Below are 18738 nucleotides of genomic sequence, written 5' to 3'. Positions count from 1 at the left end.
TTGTTAGGTCTGGTGGGTTTTTATCTTGCTCCTTCTCCTGCTGTGTGTTTTTCTGTCTTCTCATTTTGCTTATGTTACTGTGTTTGGGGTCTCCTTTTTGCAGGCTGCAGGTTCGTAGTTCCCGTTGTTTTTGGTGTCTGTCCCCAGTGGCTAAGGTTGGTTTAGTGGGTTGTGTAGGCTTCTTGGTGGAGGGGAGTACTGCCTGTGTTCTGGTGGATGAGGCTGGATCTTGTCTTTCTGGTGGGCAGGTCCACGTCTGGTGGTGTGTTTTGGGGTGTTTGCGGACTTTTTATGATTTGAGGCAGCCTCTCTGCTAATGGGTGGCGTTGTGTTCCTGTCTTGCTAGTTGTTTGGCATAGGGTGTCCAGCACTGTAGCTTGCTGGTCGTTGAGTGAAGCTGGGTGCTGCCGTTGAGATGGAGATCTCTGGAAGATTTTCGCCGTTTGATATTATGTGGAGCTGGGAGGTCTCTTGTGGACCAGTGTCCTGAAGTTCGCTCTCCCACCTCAGAGGCTCAGCACTGACTCCTGGCTCCTCAATTTGGGATGATTTGTTGTCTATTCATGTATTCCACAGATGCAGGGTACATGAAGTTGATTGTGGAGCTTTAATCCGCTGCTTTTGAGGCTGCTGGGAGAGGTTTCCCTTTCTCTTCTTAGTTCTCAGAGCTTCTGGGTCTCAGCTTTGGATTTGGCCCCGCCTCTGCATGTAGGTCGCCGGAGGGCGTCTGTTCTTCGCTCAGACAGGACAGGGTTAAAGGAGTAGCCTCTTCGGGGACTCTGGCTCACTCAGGCCGGGCGGGAGGGAGGGGCACGGAGTGCGGGGCGAGCCTGCAGCGGCAGAGGTCGGCGTGACGTTGCACCAGCCCGAGGCGCGCCGTGCGTTCTCCCAGGGAAGCCGCCCCTGGATCCCGGGACCCCGGCAGTGGCAAGCTGCACAGGCTCCCGGAAGGGCGGTGCGGACAGTGACCTGCGCTCGCACACAGGCTTCTTGGCGGTGGCAGCAGCAGCCCCAGCCCGTCACTGGGCTCCGCGCTTTCAGCCGCAACTCGCGCCCGTCTGTGGAGCCCCTTTAAGCAGCGCTCTTAATCCCCTCTCCTCGTGCACCAGGAAACCAAGAGGGAAGAAAAAGTCTCTTGCCTCTTCGGCAGCTCCAGAGTTTTCCCGGACTCCCTGCCGGCTAGCTGTGGCACATTAGCCCCCTTCAGGCTGAGTTCTCGCTGCCAGCCCCAGTCCTCTCCCTGCGCTCTGACCGAAGCCCGAGCCTCAGCTTCCAGCGCCGCCCGCCCCGGCGGGCGAGCAGACAAGCCTCTCGGCCTGGTGAGTGCCACTCGGCACCGATCCTCTGTGTGGGGATCTCTCCGCTTTGCCCTAGCCAGGTATGTGGGGAGTTTCTTGCCTTTTGGGAGGTGTGGGTTCTTCTGCCAGCATTCATTAGGTGTTCTGTAGGAGTTGTTCCACGTGTAGCTGTATTTCTGGTGTATCCGTGGGGAGGAAGGTGATCTCCGTGTCTTACTCTTCCGCCATCTTACCCCGCTAATCCTGACCATTTTTTTGATTGGATTGTTTGTTTTTTAAATGTTGAACTTAATGAGCTGTTTATATATTTTGGAGATTAATCCTTTGTCCATTGATTCATTTGCAAATATTTTCTCCCATTCCGAGGGCCGTCTTTTTGTCTTGTTTATGGTTTACTTTGCTGTGCAAAAGATTTTAAGTTTCATTAGGTCCCAATTGTTTAGTTTTGTTTTTATTTCCATTACTCTAGGAGGTAGGCAAAAAAAGATATTGCTGTGATTTATGTCAAAGAGTGTTCTTCCTATGTTTTCCTCCAAGAGTTTTATAGTCTCCTGTCTTACATTTAGGTCTTTAATCCATTTTCAGCTTATTTTTGTGTATAGTGTTAGGGAGTGTTTTAATTTCATTCTTTTACATGTAGCTGTCCAGTTTTCCCAGCACCACTTATTGAAGAGACTGTCTTTTCTCCATTGTATATTCTTGCCTCCTCTGTCATAGATTAGTTGACTATAGGTGCATGGGTTTATCTCTGGGCTTTCTATCCTGTTCCATTGATCTATATTTCTGTTTTTCTGCCAGTACCATATTGTCTTAATTACTGTAGCTCTGTAGTATAGTCTGAGGTCAGGGAGTCTGATTCCTCCAGCTCTATTTTCTTCCCTCAGTACTGTTTTGGCTATTCTGGGTCTTTTGTGTCTCCATAGAAATTTGAAGATTTTTTGTTCTAGCTCTGTAAAATATGCCACTGGTAATTTGGTAGGGATTGCATTCAATCTGTAGATTGCTTTGGGTAGTATCGTCATTTTCACAATATTGATTCTTCCAATCCAAGAACATGATATATCTCTCCATCTGTTGGTATCATCTTTAATTTCTTTCATTAGTGTCTTATTATAGTTTTCTGAGTACAGGTCTTTTACCTCCTTAGGTAGGTTTATTCCTAGGTATTTTATTCTTTTTGCTGCAATGGTGAATGGGACTGTTGCCTTAATTTCTCTTTCTGATCTTTTGTTGTTAGTGTATAGGAATGCAAGAGATTTCTGTGTATTAATTTTGTATCCTGCAACATTACCAAATTCATTGATTAGCTCTAGTAGTTTTCTGGTTGCATCTTTAGGATTTTCTGTTTACAGTATTATGTCAGCTACAAACAGTGACAGTTTTACTTCTTCTTTTCCAGTTTGTATTCCTTTTATTTCTTTTCCTTCTCTGATTGCTGTTGGCTAGGACTTCCAAAACTATGTTGAATAATAGTGGTGAGAGTGGACATCCTTGTCTTATTCCTGATCTTAGAGGAAATGCTTTCAGTTCTTCACCACTGAGAATGATGTTTGCCGTGGATTTGTCATACATGGCCATTATTATGTTGAGGTAGGTTCCCTCTATGCCACTTTCTGGAGAGTTTTTATCATAAATGGGTGTTGAATTTTGTCAAAAGCTTTTTCTGCATCTACTGAGATGATCGTATGGTTTTTATACTTCAGTTTGTTAATATGGTGTATCACATTGATTGATTTGTGTATACTGAAGAATCCTTGCATCCCTGGGATAAATCCCACTTGACCATGGTGTATGATCCTTTTAATGTGTTGTTGGATACCATTTGCTAGCATACTGTTGAGGATTTTTGCATCTATATTCATCAGTAATATTGGTCTGTAATTTTATTTTTTTGTAGTATCTTTGTCTGGTCTTGGTATCAGGGTGATGGTGGCCTCGTAGAAGGAGTTTGGAGTGTTTCTTCCTCTGCAATTTTTTTGGAAGAGTTTGAGAAGCATGGGTGTTAGCTCTTCTATAAATGTTTGGTAGCATTCACCTGTGAAGCCATCTGGTCCTCGACTTTTGTTTGTTGGAAGATTTTTAATCCCAGTTTCAATTTCATTACTTGTGATTGGTCTGTTCATGCTTTCTATTTCTTCCTGGTTCAGGCTTGGAAGGTTATACCTTTCTAAGAATTTGTCCATTTCTTCCAGGTTGTCCATTTTATTGGCATAGAGCTGCTTGTAGTAGTCTCTTATGATGCTTTGTATTTCTGCGGTGCCTGTTTTAACTTCTTCTTTTTCATTTCTAATTTTATTGATTTGAGTCCTCTCCCTCTTTTTTGTGATGAGTCTGGCTAAAGATAAAGATTTATCAATTTTGTTTATCTTCACGAAGAACCAGCTTTTAGTTTTATTGATCTTTGCTATTGTTTTGTTTCTATTTCATTTATTTATGCTCTGATTTTTATGATTTCTTTCCTTCTACTAACTTTGGGTTTTGTTTGTTCTTCTTTCTCTGGTTCCTTTAGGTGTAAGGTTAGAATTTTTATTTGAGATTTTTCTGGTTCCTTGAGGTAGGATTTTATTGCTATAAACTCCCCTCTTAGAACTGCTTTTGTTGCATACCATAGGTTTTGGATCGTTGGGTTTTTGGTTGTCATTTTTCTCTAGGTATTTTTTGATTTCCTCTTTGATTTCTTCAGTGATCTCTTGGTTATTTAGTAACATATTGTTTAGCCTCCATGTGTTTGTGTTTTTTACGTTTTTTTCCCTGTAATTTATTTCTAATCTCATAGCGTTGTGGTCGGAAAAGATACTTGATATGATTTCAAATTTCTTAAATTTACCGAGACTTGATTTGTGACCCAAGATGTGATCTATCCTGGAGAATGTTCCGTGTGCACTTGAGAAGAACGTGTAATCTACTGTTTTCAGATGGAATGTCCTATAAATATCAATTAAATCTATCTGGTCTATTGTGTCATTTAAAGCTTGTGTTTCCTTATTAATTTTCTCTCTGGATGATCTGTCCATTGGTGTAAGCGAGGTGTTAAAGTCCCCCACTATTATTGTGTTACTGTAGATTTTCTCTTTTATAGCTGTTAGCATTTGCCTTATGTATTGAGGTGCTCCTATGTTGTATGCATATATGTTTATAACTGTTATATCTTCTACTTGGGTTGATCCCTTGATTATTATGTAGTGTCCTTCCTTGTCTCTTGTAACATTTTTTATTTTAAAGTCAATTTTTTGTGATATGAGTATTGCTACTCCAGCTTTCTTTTGATTTCCATTTGCACGGAATATCTTTTTCCATCCCCTCACTTTCAGTCTGTATGTGTCCCTAGGTCTGAAGTGGGTCTCTTGTAGACAGCATATAGGTGGGTCTTGTTTTTGTGTCCATTCAACAAGCCTGTGTCTTTTGGCTGGGGCATTTAATCCACTCATGTAAGGTAATTATTGATATGTATGTTCCTATTACCATTTTCTTAATTGTTATGGGTTTGTTTCTGTACTTTCTTTTCTCCTCTTGTGTTTCTCACTTAGAGAAGTTCCTTTAGCATTTTTTGTAGAGCTGGTTTGGTGGTGCTGAGTTCTTTTAGCTTTTGCTTTTCTGCAAAGCTTTTGATTTGTCTGTTAACTCTGAATGAGATCCTTGCTGGGTAGATCATCTTGGTTGTAGGTTCTTCCCTTTCATCACATTAAATATATCATGCCTCTCCCTTTTGGCATGTAGAATTTCTTCTGAGAAATCAGTGGTTAACTTTATGCGAGTTCCCTTGTATGTTATTTGTCATTTTTCTCGTTATTTCTAATAATTTTTCTTAGTCTTTAATTTTTGTCAATTTGATTACTATGTGTCTCTGCATGTTTCTCCTTGGGTTTATCCTGCCTGGGACTCTCTGAGCTTCCTGGACTTGGGTGGCTATTTCCTTTCCCATGTTAGGGAAGTTTTGGACTATAATCTCTTCAAATATTTTCTCGGGTCCTTTCTCTGTCTTCTCTTTCTGGGACCCTTATAATGTGAATGTTGTTGCACTTAATGTTGTCCCAGAGGTCTTTCAGGCTGTCTTCATTTCTTTTCATTCTTTTTTCTTTTATTCTGTTCCATGGCAATGAATTCCACCATTCTGTCTTCCAGGTCACTTATCCATTCTTCTGCCTCAGTTACTCTGCTTTTGATTCCTTCTAGTGCATTTTTCATTTCAGTTATTGTATTGTTCATCTCTGCTTGTTTGTTTTTCAATGCTTCTAGGTGTTTGTTCTTTAATTCTTCTAGGTCTTTGTTAAACACTTCTTGCATCTTCTCAATCTTTGCCTCCATTCTTCTTCTGAGGTCCTGGATCATCTTTGCTATCATTACTCTGAATTCTTTTTCTGGAAGGTCACCTACCTCCACGTCATTTAGTTGTTTTTCTGGGGTTTTATTTTTTCCTTCATCTGGTACATAATCCTCTCTGCCTTTTCATTTTTTCTGTCTTTCTGTGAATGTGGTTTTCCTTCCACAGGCTGCAGGATTGTAGTTCTTCTTGCTTCCTTGTCAATTTTAGGTATAACTAGCTTGATGTTGTTTTCCTTTCTTTGCCCAAACGTAACCTTTTTAAGTTTTCTTCTCTTAATCTTTATTCATTAACTCTGTTGGTAACTGACATTGTCATCATGAAATTTCCCATCAGTAATTATATAAGCTAATTTCTGCAATACGAATAGTTGAAATTATTTTTCTAAGTTCTAAAATAATATTTCTTCATAAACAATTCCCTAGAGTCTGCCTTTTGGAATCCCTCTTCCCACCTAGTTTGGAGATTCATTTCTAAAATAGGGATCATGAATTATTTGTAGTGAGGTGGATGGACCTAGAAACTGTCATACAGAGTGAAGTCAGAAAGAGAAAAACAAATACCGTATGCTAAGACGTATATATGTAATCTAAAAAAAAAAATGTCTCTTAAGTACCTAGGGGCAGGACAGGTATAAAGACGCAGATGTAGAGAATGGACTTGAGGACATGGGGAAGGGGAAGGGTAAGCTGGGACGAAGTAAGAGAGTGGCATGGACATATATACACTACAAAACGTAAAGTAGACAGCTATTGGGAAGCAGCCGCATAGCACAGGGAGATCAGCTTGGTGCTTTGTGACCACCTAGAGGGGTGGGATAGGGAGGGTGTGAGGGAGACGCAAGAGGGAGGAGATATGGGGATATATGTATATGTATATCTGATTGACTTTGTTATAAAGCAGAAACTAACACACTATTGTAAAGCAATCATATTCCAATAAAGATGTTTAAAAAATAAAAAATTAAAAAATAAAAATTAAACCACGCCCACAGTTGCTTTAGGAAAAAAATAAATAAAATAAAATAGGGATCAGCACATCAGATAATACAGTTACTATACATTTCACCCAAGCTTTAAAAATGCATTGAATAGGATAGAGAAGATGTGATACATATATACAATGGAATATTACTCAGCCATAAAAAGGAACACAATTGGATCATTTGTAGAGACATGGATGGACCTAGAGACTGTCATACAGAGTGAAGTAAATCAGAAAGAGAAAAACAAATACTGTATATTAACGCATATATGTGCGATCTAGAAAAATGACAGATGATCTTATTTGCAAAGCAGAAATAGAGACACAAACATAGAGAACAAACATGTGGATACCAAGGGGGAAAGGGGGTGGTGGTGTGGGATGAATTGGGAGATTGAGATTGACATGTATACACTATTGATACTATGTATAAAATAGATAACTAATGAGAATCTACTGTATAGCTCAGGGAACTCTACTCAGTGCTCTGTGGTGACCTAAATGGGAAGGAAATCCAAAAAAGAGGGGATATATATATACATATAGCTGATTCACTTTGCTGTACAGTAGAAATTAACACAACAGTGTATAGCAACTATACTCCAATAAAAATTAATTTTAAAAAATTCATTGAATATTTTACTGCTTAAATCCTCTAGGTAATATAGAAATCTTTGGGGAATTTTTATATTGTATTAATTGAAGCATATCAAGGTTGATTGATTCTAAAGACCATGAATTCTACCTACATAACAGGAGGCAAAAGTAAAAATTAGTAATTGCAATTTCTATTCCACTTCATTAATTCTAGTTTAAGCTACTTTTGGTGTGTTCTATGGAGGAAAAGGGTTATTTGAAGAGTTGTCACTATATTTGTCTCTAGCAAAACTAAAGTTTGTTTGTTTGTTTTTTTTTATTCCAGTTGCTCACCAATTGGAAGACTGAGTTTTCCAGGAATTCTTCAAAGTATAATTTTCAGGACTCTGGCTACCAAAGGCTAATTCTTATCTTTCTCTAAGTTATAGCACATTCATGGGTTCTTCAGACATTAAAATAAAGGCCAACCCTTTAGGGTGAACGGAGTAGAAAATAAGAGGCCATTTATAGCTTTAAGTTCTTTCTTTATAAAAAGAACTGCTCTGTGTGCCTGGTTTGTGAGGTGATGCTGACGGCCCATCTCTCAGTGGGCAGGTGGAGCCACCTTTGTCACCGTGTCTGGCTTCAGCTAGGACGTGGATTCAATAACATTATGCTGACTAGCAAGCTACAAAGCCTCTGACGCAGGGTCATCACATCTAAAGCTTGATTTTATGTCAGTAGCTGACCTTCTTTTCACCTTCTTCCCCATGGACTTCTTAACTTAGTGTTTCTAAAGATATTATACAGTGCCACCTTGCTGACTTAGACGAGGCAGTGACAAATTTAATGTTACTTCACCTCTGCAAGGGAGAATTTAAGGCCCATCACTGTGTCCAGAACTCAAGTAGCATATTTGAATATTCTGAACGCAAAACTGGTTGCATTAACTAGACTGGAATGGAAATGATGAAAAAAGACAAGCTGTGCAAGGAATTATTAGTTTATCTTCTGGAGAAGGTTATCTCAGAGGTCAAACATTTCTTTTGTCTAACAATGCTTGGAATAAAGAAACACCCCTACTTATAGTCAAGGCTAAGGGATGAATAATCTCTTAAACTGTGCCCCATATCCAAGATGCTGTTATTTAGAGGGTGTGAGCACAAGATAGAAAACACAGGTCTAATGCCTTTTCCTGATCTCAATGTTTTTAAAAGGAAATTTGCATTTTGGTTCACTTTTCACTGAAGCAAAATGACAATTTACATTTCAATTGTGGTTTTCCCTAGGCACTGTGTAGTTCACTGAACATGTCAGTCTATCAGCATTTTCTACAGCTAATGTTTCGGTGTCTAAAATGGTGTGACAATACCACTTTCATGATACTATTTTTCTCCTGTGTAAGAGTGCATAATGAGTTATATACCCCTAATAATATGTTTGCCCCCTGAATGTAAAAGCAGGCAAGGTCAGAAGTTACATTAATCATTTGGTGATGGGCTCATTTGGTCAAATGTCATCAAATAATTTTCTGAGAGCTAAAAATTAGTCAAATTCTTGGCTTAACTAAAATGCCTAGTGGGTTAAAGTAAATGATTATTCAGTTCAGTCACAGACAGTTGATCTGGTAGGCCTAGATGATGATGTTCTAATTAATGCATTATAATATCAATCAAAAATTACTTACTGGGCACCGATCAGGTACATTACACTGATATTCAGTAGGGAGCCACGAGGAAATAACCCACTAAGACATTAGCTAAATGAAGACATATACTGAGCAACCATAAACTGCAAGCTAATGGGGTAGACATGTGTCATTATGAAGTATCAACCTGTAACTATGGGATTGAATGACCTGAAAGCACAGATGTCCTCTGGATTACCCAACCAAGCAGGGATCCAAAGGATCCAAAATTTAACCCTCTTTAAATCACAGCTGTCTCTGCCTGGGAGAATAGAGAAGTTACAGAAGTTAAGGCTGGCAGTAAAATGACCACATAGCCTGCAAATTCTCAAAGGGAGGAACTCCATTACTAACTATTAGAATCATCTGGGGATTGGGATGTTTGTACAAAGTCAGACTGCTAGAAGCCACCTGAGACATAATTAATGCAAATCCAGCATGCACGTTTTAAATAAGTTCTTTAGTTAATTGTAAAGTAGGTGGTATATAGTTCACATATTGAGAAATACACTTTATGGTTTCACATAGAACCCTAGGTCCATACCATCGTTCCCATTTGTTTTGGGAAGGTACAACTTAAGTGTATTTTTAATGTATATAAAGTCTAGTATACGGGTATAAGAATTCAGAACCATGATAACATTTTCAGGTATTATTTCTATTACTATTTGTCTTATTTCCTTAAATCTGAATTTGCAAACTGGCAGCCTACTGGCCAGATGTGGTCCATAGGTAGTTTTTTAAATTGGCCCAAATAGCATTTTTAAAATTAATTTTCAACATTACAGCTTAGAAGATGATACATCAAAACTTGAAATTCTAATTAATCTCTTTAAAAATCAGATGATCTGAGAGCATTGGCCCTTGATTCCCAAATGGCCTCAGTCAGCCAAAACTGAAAAGCAGCTGCCCCTTTTGATGGCCCGTCTGCCATAATCTCATGGCTCCAGATCATCTCCCTGACACCATGGCCAAGTGTAAGGTGCCATTTGTCACCACGATATTTCAGATGCTGTCTTCCACCCCGCCCACTTGATTCATTTATATCACCTGCCTACCTCCTCAAGGCACTGGAGTTTGTGACCCTGTCTTAAGGGTACTTCAAAACCAATTGCTTTTGAACAGTATTTGATGATAAAGACAGATATTCCATGTTCAGACTTGTTCGACTGTATCCCCCTGGGATGCCCGTACTATGCTCCTAGGCAGAATCTGGGCTAATTCGTTTAAAGAATGCCCATTAATCAAAAGAAGGTCCAATCTAACTCAAGCCTTTCTAAGAGGCTACACAATTTGCTATGTCTAATTGATGTGCATATTTTATTTTGTGAGTTTTCTTTTTTTTTTTTAACAGCAAAAGGAAAGATACTGCTATAGAGACTGTCATTTTACAGAAAACACAGTTGGTTACAGTATTTTACCAAAAATAGAAATAATGTTTTTTAAAAAACACTCTAAAAACTCACCTTAAATCAATCACATGTGATTAATAACTCAAGAATATTCAATGGGCAATTCATGTCCTACGTTTCTTTCATTCCATAAAAAAAAATAGTTAAAATATTTTAAATTATTTCTCAGAAGGACCTTGAAAATCAAACATGTTGCCTTTTCCCAAGACCAAATATAACCTGGCAATGGAAAAATAAGCATTTTCCTTCGTTATTTTTACTCCCTTGATTATGTTCACTGAAAATAACTCTCAAGAAAATTCGAGGTAAAAATCTGTTAATGAAATATTGCCTGGGTTTAAGTTTGAAAATTGCATGTCATGACATTATTTCTCTCCTGCAGTTCAGGTCTCCCTTTTACCTAGGGCAGCAGAAGCTCTGTGGATTAATTCATGGTGATTTAGGTTTGGGTTCCAAGTCTCTCATTTTTTGTCTCTGTGAACTTAATACTACTTATTTTGCTTCTGTAAAATGCGATAATAATCCTACTTCATAGACTCATTAGGAGGATAAATGTACTTTGATTAATAAAGTACATGGCACAGGTTCAATAAGTGAGAGCCTTAATCAGTGAGGGTGACTCTTTTTCTGATACTTACTAAAGAATATTTTATAGGACCTAAGAAAAACTCCTGAAAAAGTAAGTAGTAAACCCTTGTTTCAATTTTCCTTTTAAAGAGATTTGTTCACCCAACAAAAGAAAAGGCAAATGAATATGTTATTCATGACAAAGCACTGTTTAGGCTAATAGCTAGTCATCACTCCTACCTAAGACTCTTTCTCAGTCTCTAAAAATTAAAGTCTACAGAAAAGTAAATGTTTCTTTTAAAAATTAACTTTTATTTTTGAAAATAAGATCAGAAGAGCTATTAACACAGATCCAAAAGGGAGTTACTAGAAAGTCAGCTGGTCTTCCAAAGAATCACGCTGAAGAAATGGGGCCTCTTAACTGGCCCAGGAAGGTGGGCAAGCAGCACCCCCAGAGCATCAGTCAGACCTTTTCTGCTCTTCCTCTAGACCTCTGGTACCCTCATCCTCTTTTATCCCTGCTACTCAAGCTCTTGTTTTTCCTCCTCAAAGCGGAAGATCGAATATGAATGATGGAAAGGTTGATATGACAGTTAACATCTTTTTGAACCCTTACTACGTGTCATTCACTAAGATATACATTTTATACGTATATATCAATCAATCCTGACAAGAAGCCACAGAGGAAGGAATTATTGCTCCATTTAAGAGGTTGGCCAGGGCTTCCCTGGTGGCGCAGTGGTTGAGAGTCCGCCTGCCGATGCAGGGGACATGGGTTAGTGCCCCGGTCTGGGAAGATTCCACATGCTGCGGAGTGGCTGGGCCCGTGAGCCATGGCTGCTGAGCCTGCGCGTCTGGAGCCTGTGCTCCGCAATGGGAGAGGCCACAACAGTGAGAGGCCCGCGTACCGCAAAAAAAAAATAATAATAAATAAATAAATAATAAAAATAAAAAAAGAGGTTGGCCAGATCACACAGTCTCTAGGTTGTCCTGGGACACAAGCCTGGTTTGCCTAAATTCAAGCCAGTTATAAATGCAATAATGATTAGTAGTGTTTTCTATATTTTTTTAAAAAGCAGTGAATTAATATTTATATTTTTTCTATTAAATTTAAAATTAGCAACATATTCTTTGCTTGAGTTTGTTCCAGAGTTGCTGACTTTGTTTATATTTTTTTCTTTGTTTTTTTCCTACAACTTACTGGCTCTCAGTAGATAGAAAGTTTTAAACTTAAGTTGTTTTTTGAGTCATGCATTATTTTATAATTTAGGAATTTTCTTTGTATAAAGCTGTAATTGCCTCTCATGGACATCACAGCACAGGACATATTTATTAAGTAACTGTCAACTATATGTAGTTTATTGACTACTTCTTGATTCTATTTTCTTCATTCCAAAATATAACAAAACTGTATATTCTCTCCATTTTTCTATACCATCAAAGTTTTACTTCAACTTAAGTGAATTTTTAAATGTTAAAAATTATGGTGATTCTTTATATCTCAAAAATTTATCTTCCCTTTGGCTCAGCAACTCTTCTAGTCACATTTTAATATCTTATTGTCTTTGGTTTTTTTCTAATGTGCCATTTATTTTTTTCTTCTAGATCTTGGAATCTTAAAATGCTTAAGCTGAAGGAGACCTTGGAAATAATTTCATGTGATTCTCTCATCTTGCAGTTGAGAAAATTAAGTTTCGGAGGGTTTGAATGGCTTACTCAAGACCACATAGCTAGTGCTACAGCTGAAAATCACATTCTGTGCACTTTCCAAGTCTCTTATGCTTTCCTGCTCATTGTAAGTAAAAAACATTAGAAACAAAAACCTCTCTTAGCCTCCGCAAATTGCTTGAAAGTTCTGTGTGACAATAATTTCTACCATAGCCTATTAGACCCATCCTCTCATCCTGACCTTGTCTCCTTGAAATCTTCTTCTTTTATAGCTTACATTATTTTATTCAATCAGTTAATTTTAAGGTTCTGGGCTATTATTTAGTCAAGTGAATTTAATTTCATTGGGATGCTTGTTCTTTGGTGCACATGAAGAGAGAAATATTTAAGAGTCATGTTAGCAGTTCAGCTCAATGGGTCATTTGCATTTTATTTTTTTAAAACAAGTTTGTGCTCTACTTAATATTTGGATGTATGGTCTTGAATAGATGTCAACATTTTCTCACAGCTGAGCCCAATGGCACTTGGATGTCAGCAACGTAAAATGGGGAGAATAGTGTACTAGATTTACCCTGGAAATTGTGAAATAAAATTCATATTTTATGGCAAGACAAAAAAACTTAAACAATTTTCTCTGCCCTTTGGCCTCCTCTCTCCCCTCTACTGTGTATTATATATGTCCATTATGTGCCAACTAAACCTCCCTTATTGGGAGAAATACCTGCTCAACCATAAAGAGCAACATTCTACTAGCACCAAGACAACTCCTTAAAAGATAACATTCCTTCTTGACTTTGTAAGGGGTCATGATGGCCCATCACTTTGTACTTACAGATCTGGATTGTGCAAACTGTCTATGTCACTTAATGCACAGCTCTCTGTCTCAAAAACCTATGTAACTATGCATTGATCTCTAACAGGCAGAATAGTTCTTGGAGCTTTCTGAGAGGCTATTCCTGGGTCATAATCCGCAATTTGGCCTGAATACAATTTTCCATTTCTTTCTTAGACTGACTGATTAATTTTTTTTGGACAAAATTTAAGGTTAATAACCTTTTTCTTAAAAAAACATTTTTTTTTTTGTTCTTTTAGAAAATGCATACTGAAGCTCAACACCCACCAAGAGGCAACCCCAGTTTTTGGGTAACAACACCATCCTGTTACCTCACCACTGACCAGTCAGAGGAAGGTCACACACCCTACAGACCATCCCCTACTCCCCCTGAAATTTTGCCTATAAAAACGTTTCCCTGAAAATCATCAGGGAGTTGGAGTCTTTTGAGCATGAGCCACCTATTCTCTTTGCATGGCCCTTGCAATAAACTTTTCTCTGCTCCAAACTCTGATGTTTCGGTTTGTTTGGCCTCACCGTGCGTCAGGCACACAAACTTGGGTTTGACAACAGTATGATTCAGAAAAATGGTGTGTGTATATATATAATATATATCAATTAATAAATTAATATAACATACATATATAAAGAAAGGGAGAGAGAAAGAGAAACAAATGTTAACATTTAGGATATTTTGTGAATATGCAGAAATTCTCTGTACTATTTTTGCAACTTTTCTATAAAGTCTGCAATTATTTCAAAATAAATTAAAAACATAATTGGCAGCATGAAAACTTATATGATATGCCATTCACTTAAGACTGGCATTCTGATAACTTAAGAAAAATAAACAGTGAACTGTAAAAAACCTCTTTCACTGATACATACTTAACATTCTCAGATAAATGGCAGCCTTTACTTATATAGTTAGCTCTTGAATAACAAATCCCCTGGGAAAGGGATGCTGTTGTTAGAAGTCAGCTGTGTTAAATTAAAACGGAAAAAGAAAAATATAAATTATGTGAAGTGGAGCTATCTGTGATTATAGTTGATGTCAAAAATTCCCACCTCTTCTGCTCTGCCCATAGCTTCTATTTTTCCTAGTCCTATTGTAGTAAACTGGGCAAAACCTTAGCAATAATTTTGCATATTTTTCTACTGTGTCTTTTGTCCCAGTTTCTCTCCCTCCACTCAAGATCCCTCTGCCTCTGGTTCCCTCTAGTCAGGACTGCCACATGCTGGGAGACAGGTGGATTCATTGACCTTTAATAAATTCATTCTCTCCTAAGTGTTCCCTCAACAGCTCTACATTTTAAACATGTTATGTCTAATTGTGGATGGAAGGGCATTTTTGAAGAGATTTTAACTCTTAGCAAACCGTGGTGGAGATACAGCTGTGTGTATGTGTGTGTGGATATGCTCCCATGAGCCCAAAGAAGGTCTTAAAATCACCGTGGACCACTTGCAGACAGGAGAGGTAGCCAGAATGCCGGCATCATCTACTGCTACTGTCATCACAGCCTCATTTCCCATATTTTTTTTTTTTTTTTTTTTTTTTTTTTTTGTGCTACGCGGGCCTCTCACTGTTGTGGCCTCTCCCATTGCGGAGCACAGGCTCCGGACGCGCAGCCTCAGCGGCCATGGCTCACGGGCCTAGGCGCTCCATGGCATGTGGGATCTTCCCGGACCGGGGCACGAACCCGTGTCTCCTGCATCGGCAGGCAGACTCTCAACCACTGTGCCACCAGGGAAGCCCTCATTTCCCATATTTTGATTCAAGTTCCTTTTTGAATATTTTTTCCTAGCAAGAACATCCACAGATCTTCCTTTGCTAAGAATTCATGATCTGAATTGTTTTTTCATAAAAGACATATACAGTCTTCATGATATATTCCGCCAGATTTGAGGAGATGTGGTTTAGGAAGGCTCCTGTGAGGTCTCATATGGCACATAGAAAATGTGACATGGCAGTTTGGAGTGAAATTATTCATTGTGGTCATAGAAGCATCAGAATTTTAATTGATATGAAAACAGAAGTGGCAGTCACAGATGTAAAAGAAAAATGCTGCTAAAGGATGATTATTAAAATAAGCTGCTTATTTAGGATTTATTATTTGAATGAAAAAGGAACTCTCACACAATATTCTACTATTATCCTGTAAACATAAGAACAAAGGGATATCTGTAAACCCAATTTAATTTTTAGATAAAAATCATGATGAGTCAAAATAAGATTAAGGAAGATTTATCCAAAACACTCAATAGGAAAAAAGACTTCCTAAAACAGAAAAATGTAGAAAATTGAAAGACACACATTCAAAATAATTCTGAAATGGATAGTAAGTTGTCATTTTCACTTTTTATAGTTTAGATAATTAATGAAACAATGAAAACTTTACGTAAACATGTACATGAATAAAAACAAAATTACCTTTTATGTGGACAATGATGCATCCAATGACAAGCAGCACTAGACATTTAACATTCAGAAGTAGAAATAGTGGGGGCTTCCCTGGTGGTCCAGTTGATGAGACTCTGTGCTTCTGATGCAGGGGGGCCAGGGTTTGATCCCTGGTCAGGGAACTAGGATCCCACATGCTGTGAGGCCAAAAACAAAACAAAACAAAACCAAGAAGTAGAAATAGTGTATTAGAAAGTTTGAACCATTAATCCCTCTGTCCACTAGCTTTGTGAGCTTTGCTAAATTACTTAGACTCTCTGACCCCATTTCCTCACTTACAAAATGGAGGTGAAGTGCCTGGCACATAGTAGACACTCAACAAATGGTGGCTAATAGTAGTTATAGAAACAGTTGATTTGTATTGAGTGTTTATTGTGTTCCAGGCACTTTGATAGGAGGTCTCAATGCATTACCTTACTTATCAAGTAGAGGTCACAGTAGTGGTAACAGTGAGATCTCACAGGATGTTAGAGGACTGAGAAAACAATTTTAAAATTTACTAAAATGATACTTAGTTGTAAGAAAATAAAATCTGTATCTGAAGGTCTTAGCAGTAGAGGGTCAAGGGTTGTGTTAAAGTTCAGGGAATCCTGAGATGGTCGAGCTAACACCCTTCCCCTCTATAAGAGCTTTGAGGGGTACTCAGCCTCCAGCTCTCCCACTGAAGCACCATCATTTCTGATGTTGAGATGACTATGGCCTCACCTTCTCCAGATCCTCCCAAGAATCCAAGTCCCAAGAGAGAGCCTTTGACTGACAGCTTCCTACTTATATTTCTGCTCCATTAGATTGACTGAGAGTTGATTAGTGACAATTGATATGCAATTATAATAATGGCCAAAATAATGTCAGGATAATTAACCATCACAGGTCTACTGCAAGTGCATTGCTCCTATTTGTAGTTTTAGTAATACCTTATTACTTCCAGGACTTCTATTGGCTGTAGAAGGAACTCAGTCATGATAGATTCTTAATTCTATATTCTTCATTTAAACCAATGAAAAGCCACTGAAGTTCTAAAGCACACATTTCCATATAAAGACTCAAAGACAAGATCATTGTAAGAATTTCTAAAACATGTTAATTGATTGCACTTTTATTATTAATTTGTTTCAAGTGGTATTTAGTATTCTCTATATTTTACATCCATAATCTATGGCTAAGCTTACCCACTATTCTTCTAAAACTTTTTCCCATTCCTTTTAGTCCAGTATCTATATTATAATGCTCATACACCAAGAATATTGGACATAATGGCATACCATATTCACTCCTTATTCTTGATCAAAATAATTACTCTGTTCATATGCTACGCAAAACATAAATCACCCTAATGATTGATTCCTCATAATACTGTTCTCACTTCACTATTTTTTTGGTTTTTGTTTTTTTTGGTCTGGAATTCTCTTCCATTCACCTCAGTAGGTCCAATCCCACTTATACCTCAAGGAAACTATTCAAATTTCAATTCCACAAAGCACTCAGTCATGTCTCCAGTTCCGGTCAATATTATCTTCCTTTAAAGTCTCAAGTTAATTTAACTAAAACTCATTAGAGCAGTTAGCTCTTTCTATCTGGTTTCACTGAAATTTATGTAGATCCCTCCACTCCAATACAAGACTAGAAGTTCCTAGAGTATGGCATCCATAAACAACTTTGAGGTAGAATTTACATACCATAAAGTTCACCCAATGTCTGTGTATAGTGTGTCTTTGTGATTTTTAATGAATTTATAGAGCTGGGTAACCATCTTCACAAACCAGTTTTAAACATTTCTATCAGCCTCAAAAGTTTTCTCATGTCCATTTACAGTTAACTCGGCTTTCACCCCCAGTTCCAAGCAAACACTGATCTGTTTCCTGCCTCTATAGATTTGCATTTCCTGGACGCTTCATATGATTGGAATTATGCAACATGCAGTCTTTTGGGTCTGGTTTCTCTCAATTAGCATACTGTTTTTTTTTTTTTTTTTTTTTTTTTTTTTTTTTTTTTTTTTTTTTGCGGTACATGGGCCTCTCACTGTTGTGGCCTCTCCTGTTGCGGAGCACAGGCTCCGGACGTGCAGGCTCAGCGTCCATGGCTCACGTGCCCAGCCACTCCGCGGCATGTGGGATCTTCCCAGACCGGGGCACGAACCCGCGTCCCCCACATCGGCAGGCAGACTATCAACCACTGCACCACCAGGGAAGCCCTAGCACACTGTTTTTGAGGTTCATCCATGTCATAGGATTAATCAGTAGTTTGTGTCTTTCTTATTATCTATTCAACACTTGATAAGCATTTGGATTGTTTGCAGTTTGGGGCTATTATAAATAATACTGCTCTGAAATTGGCACACAAGTCTTTTATGGACATGTGTTTTATTTCTCTTGGGTAGATTCCTAGGAGTGGAATTGCTGGGTTGTATCATATGTTTAACTTTTTTAAAAAGCCACCTATTTTCCAAAGTGGCCACACCATTTTACATCTCCACCAGTAATTCGTTTCTCCACATTCTTGCTGTTACTCAGTGTTCTTTATTATAGTCACTGGGGGTGGGGGAGGGGTGGTGTGTATCTCATTTTGGTTTTAATTGGAATCTTCCTAATGACTAATGATGTTGGTGATATTTTAAATGTTTATTAGTTATTCATATATCTTCTTTGGTGAAGTTTCTACTCAACTCTTTTGCCCACTTTTTAATTGAATAGTTTATCTTTTTCTTGAGTTGTAAGAGTACTTTAAATATCCCAGATACAAATCCTATATCAAACATAAAATTTGCAAATATTTTCCTCCAATCTGTGGCTTGATCCTTAGTGATGTTTCTAAAAAAGTAAATGTTTTTTTAATTTTGAGAAGGTCCAATTTATCATTTTTCTTTTGTGCCAGAGCTAAGAAGCCTTTGACTAATCTGACAAAGATTTTCTCTTGTGTCTTCTAGAAGTTTTAT

Source organism: Mesoplodon densirostris, chromosome 8 (assembly GCF_025265405.1).
Source record: "Mesoplodon densirostris isolate mMesDen1 chromosome 8, mMesDen1 primary haplotype, whole genome shotgun sequence".
In the NCBI taxonomy this organism is placed as follows: domain Eukaryota; kingdom Metazoa; phylum Chordata; class Mammalia; order Artiodactyla; family Ziphiidae; genus Mesoplodon; species Mesoplodon densirostris.
Note: the sequence above shows the minus strand (reverse complement) of the source record.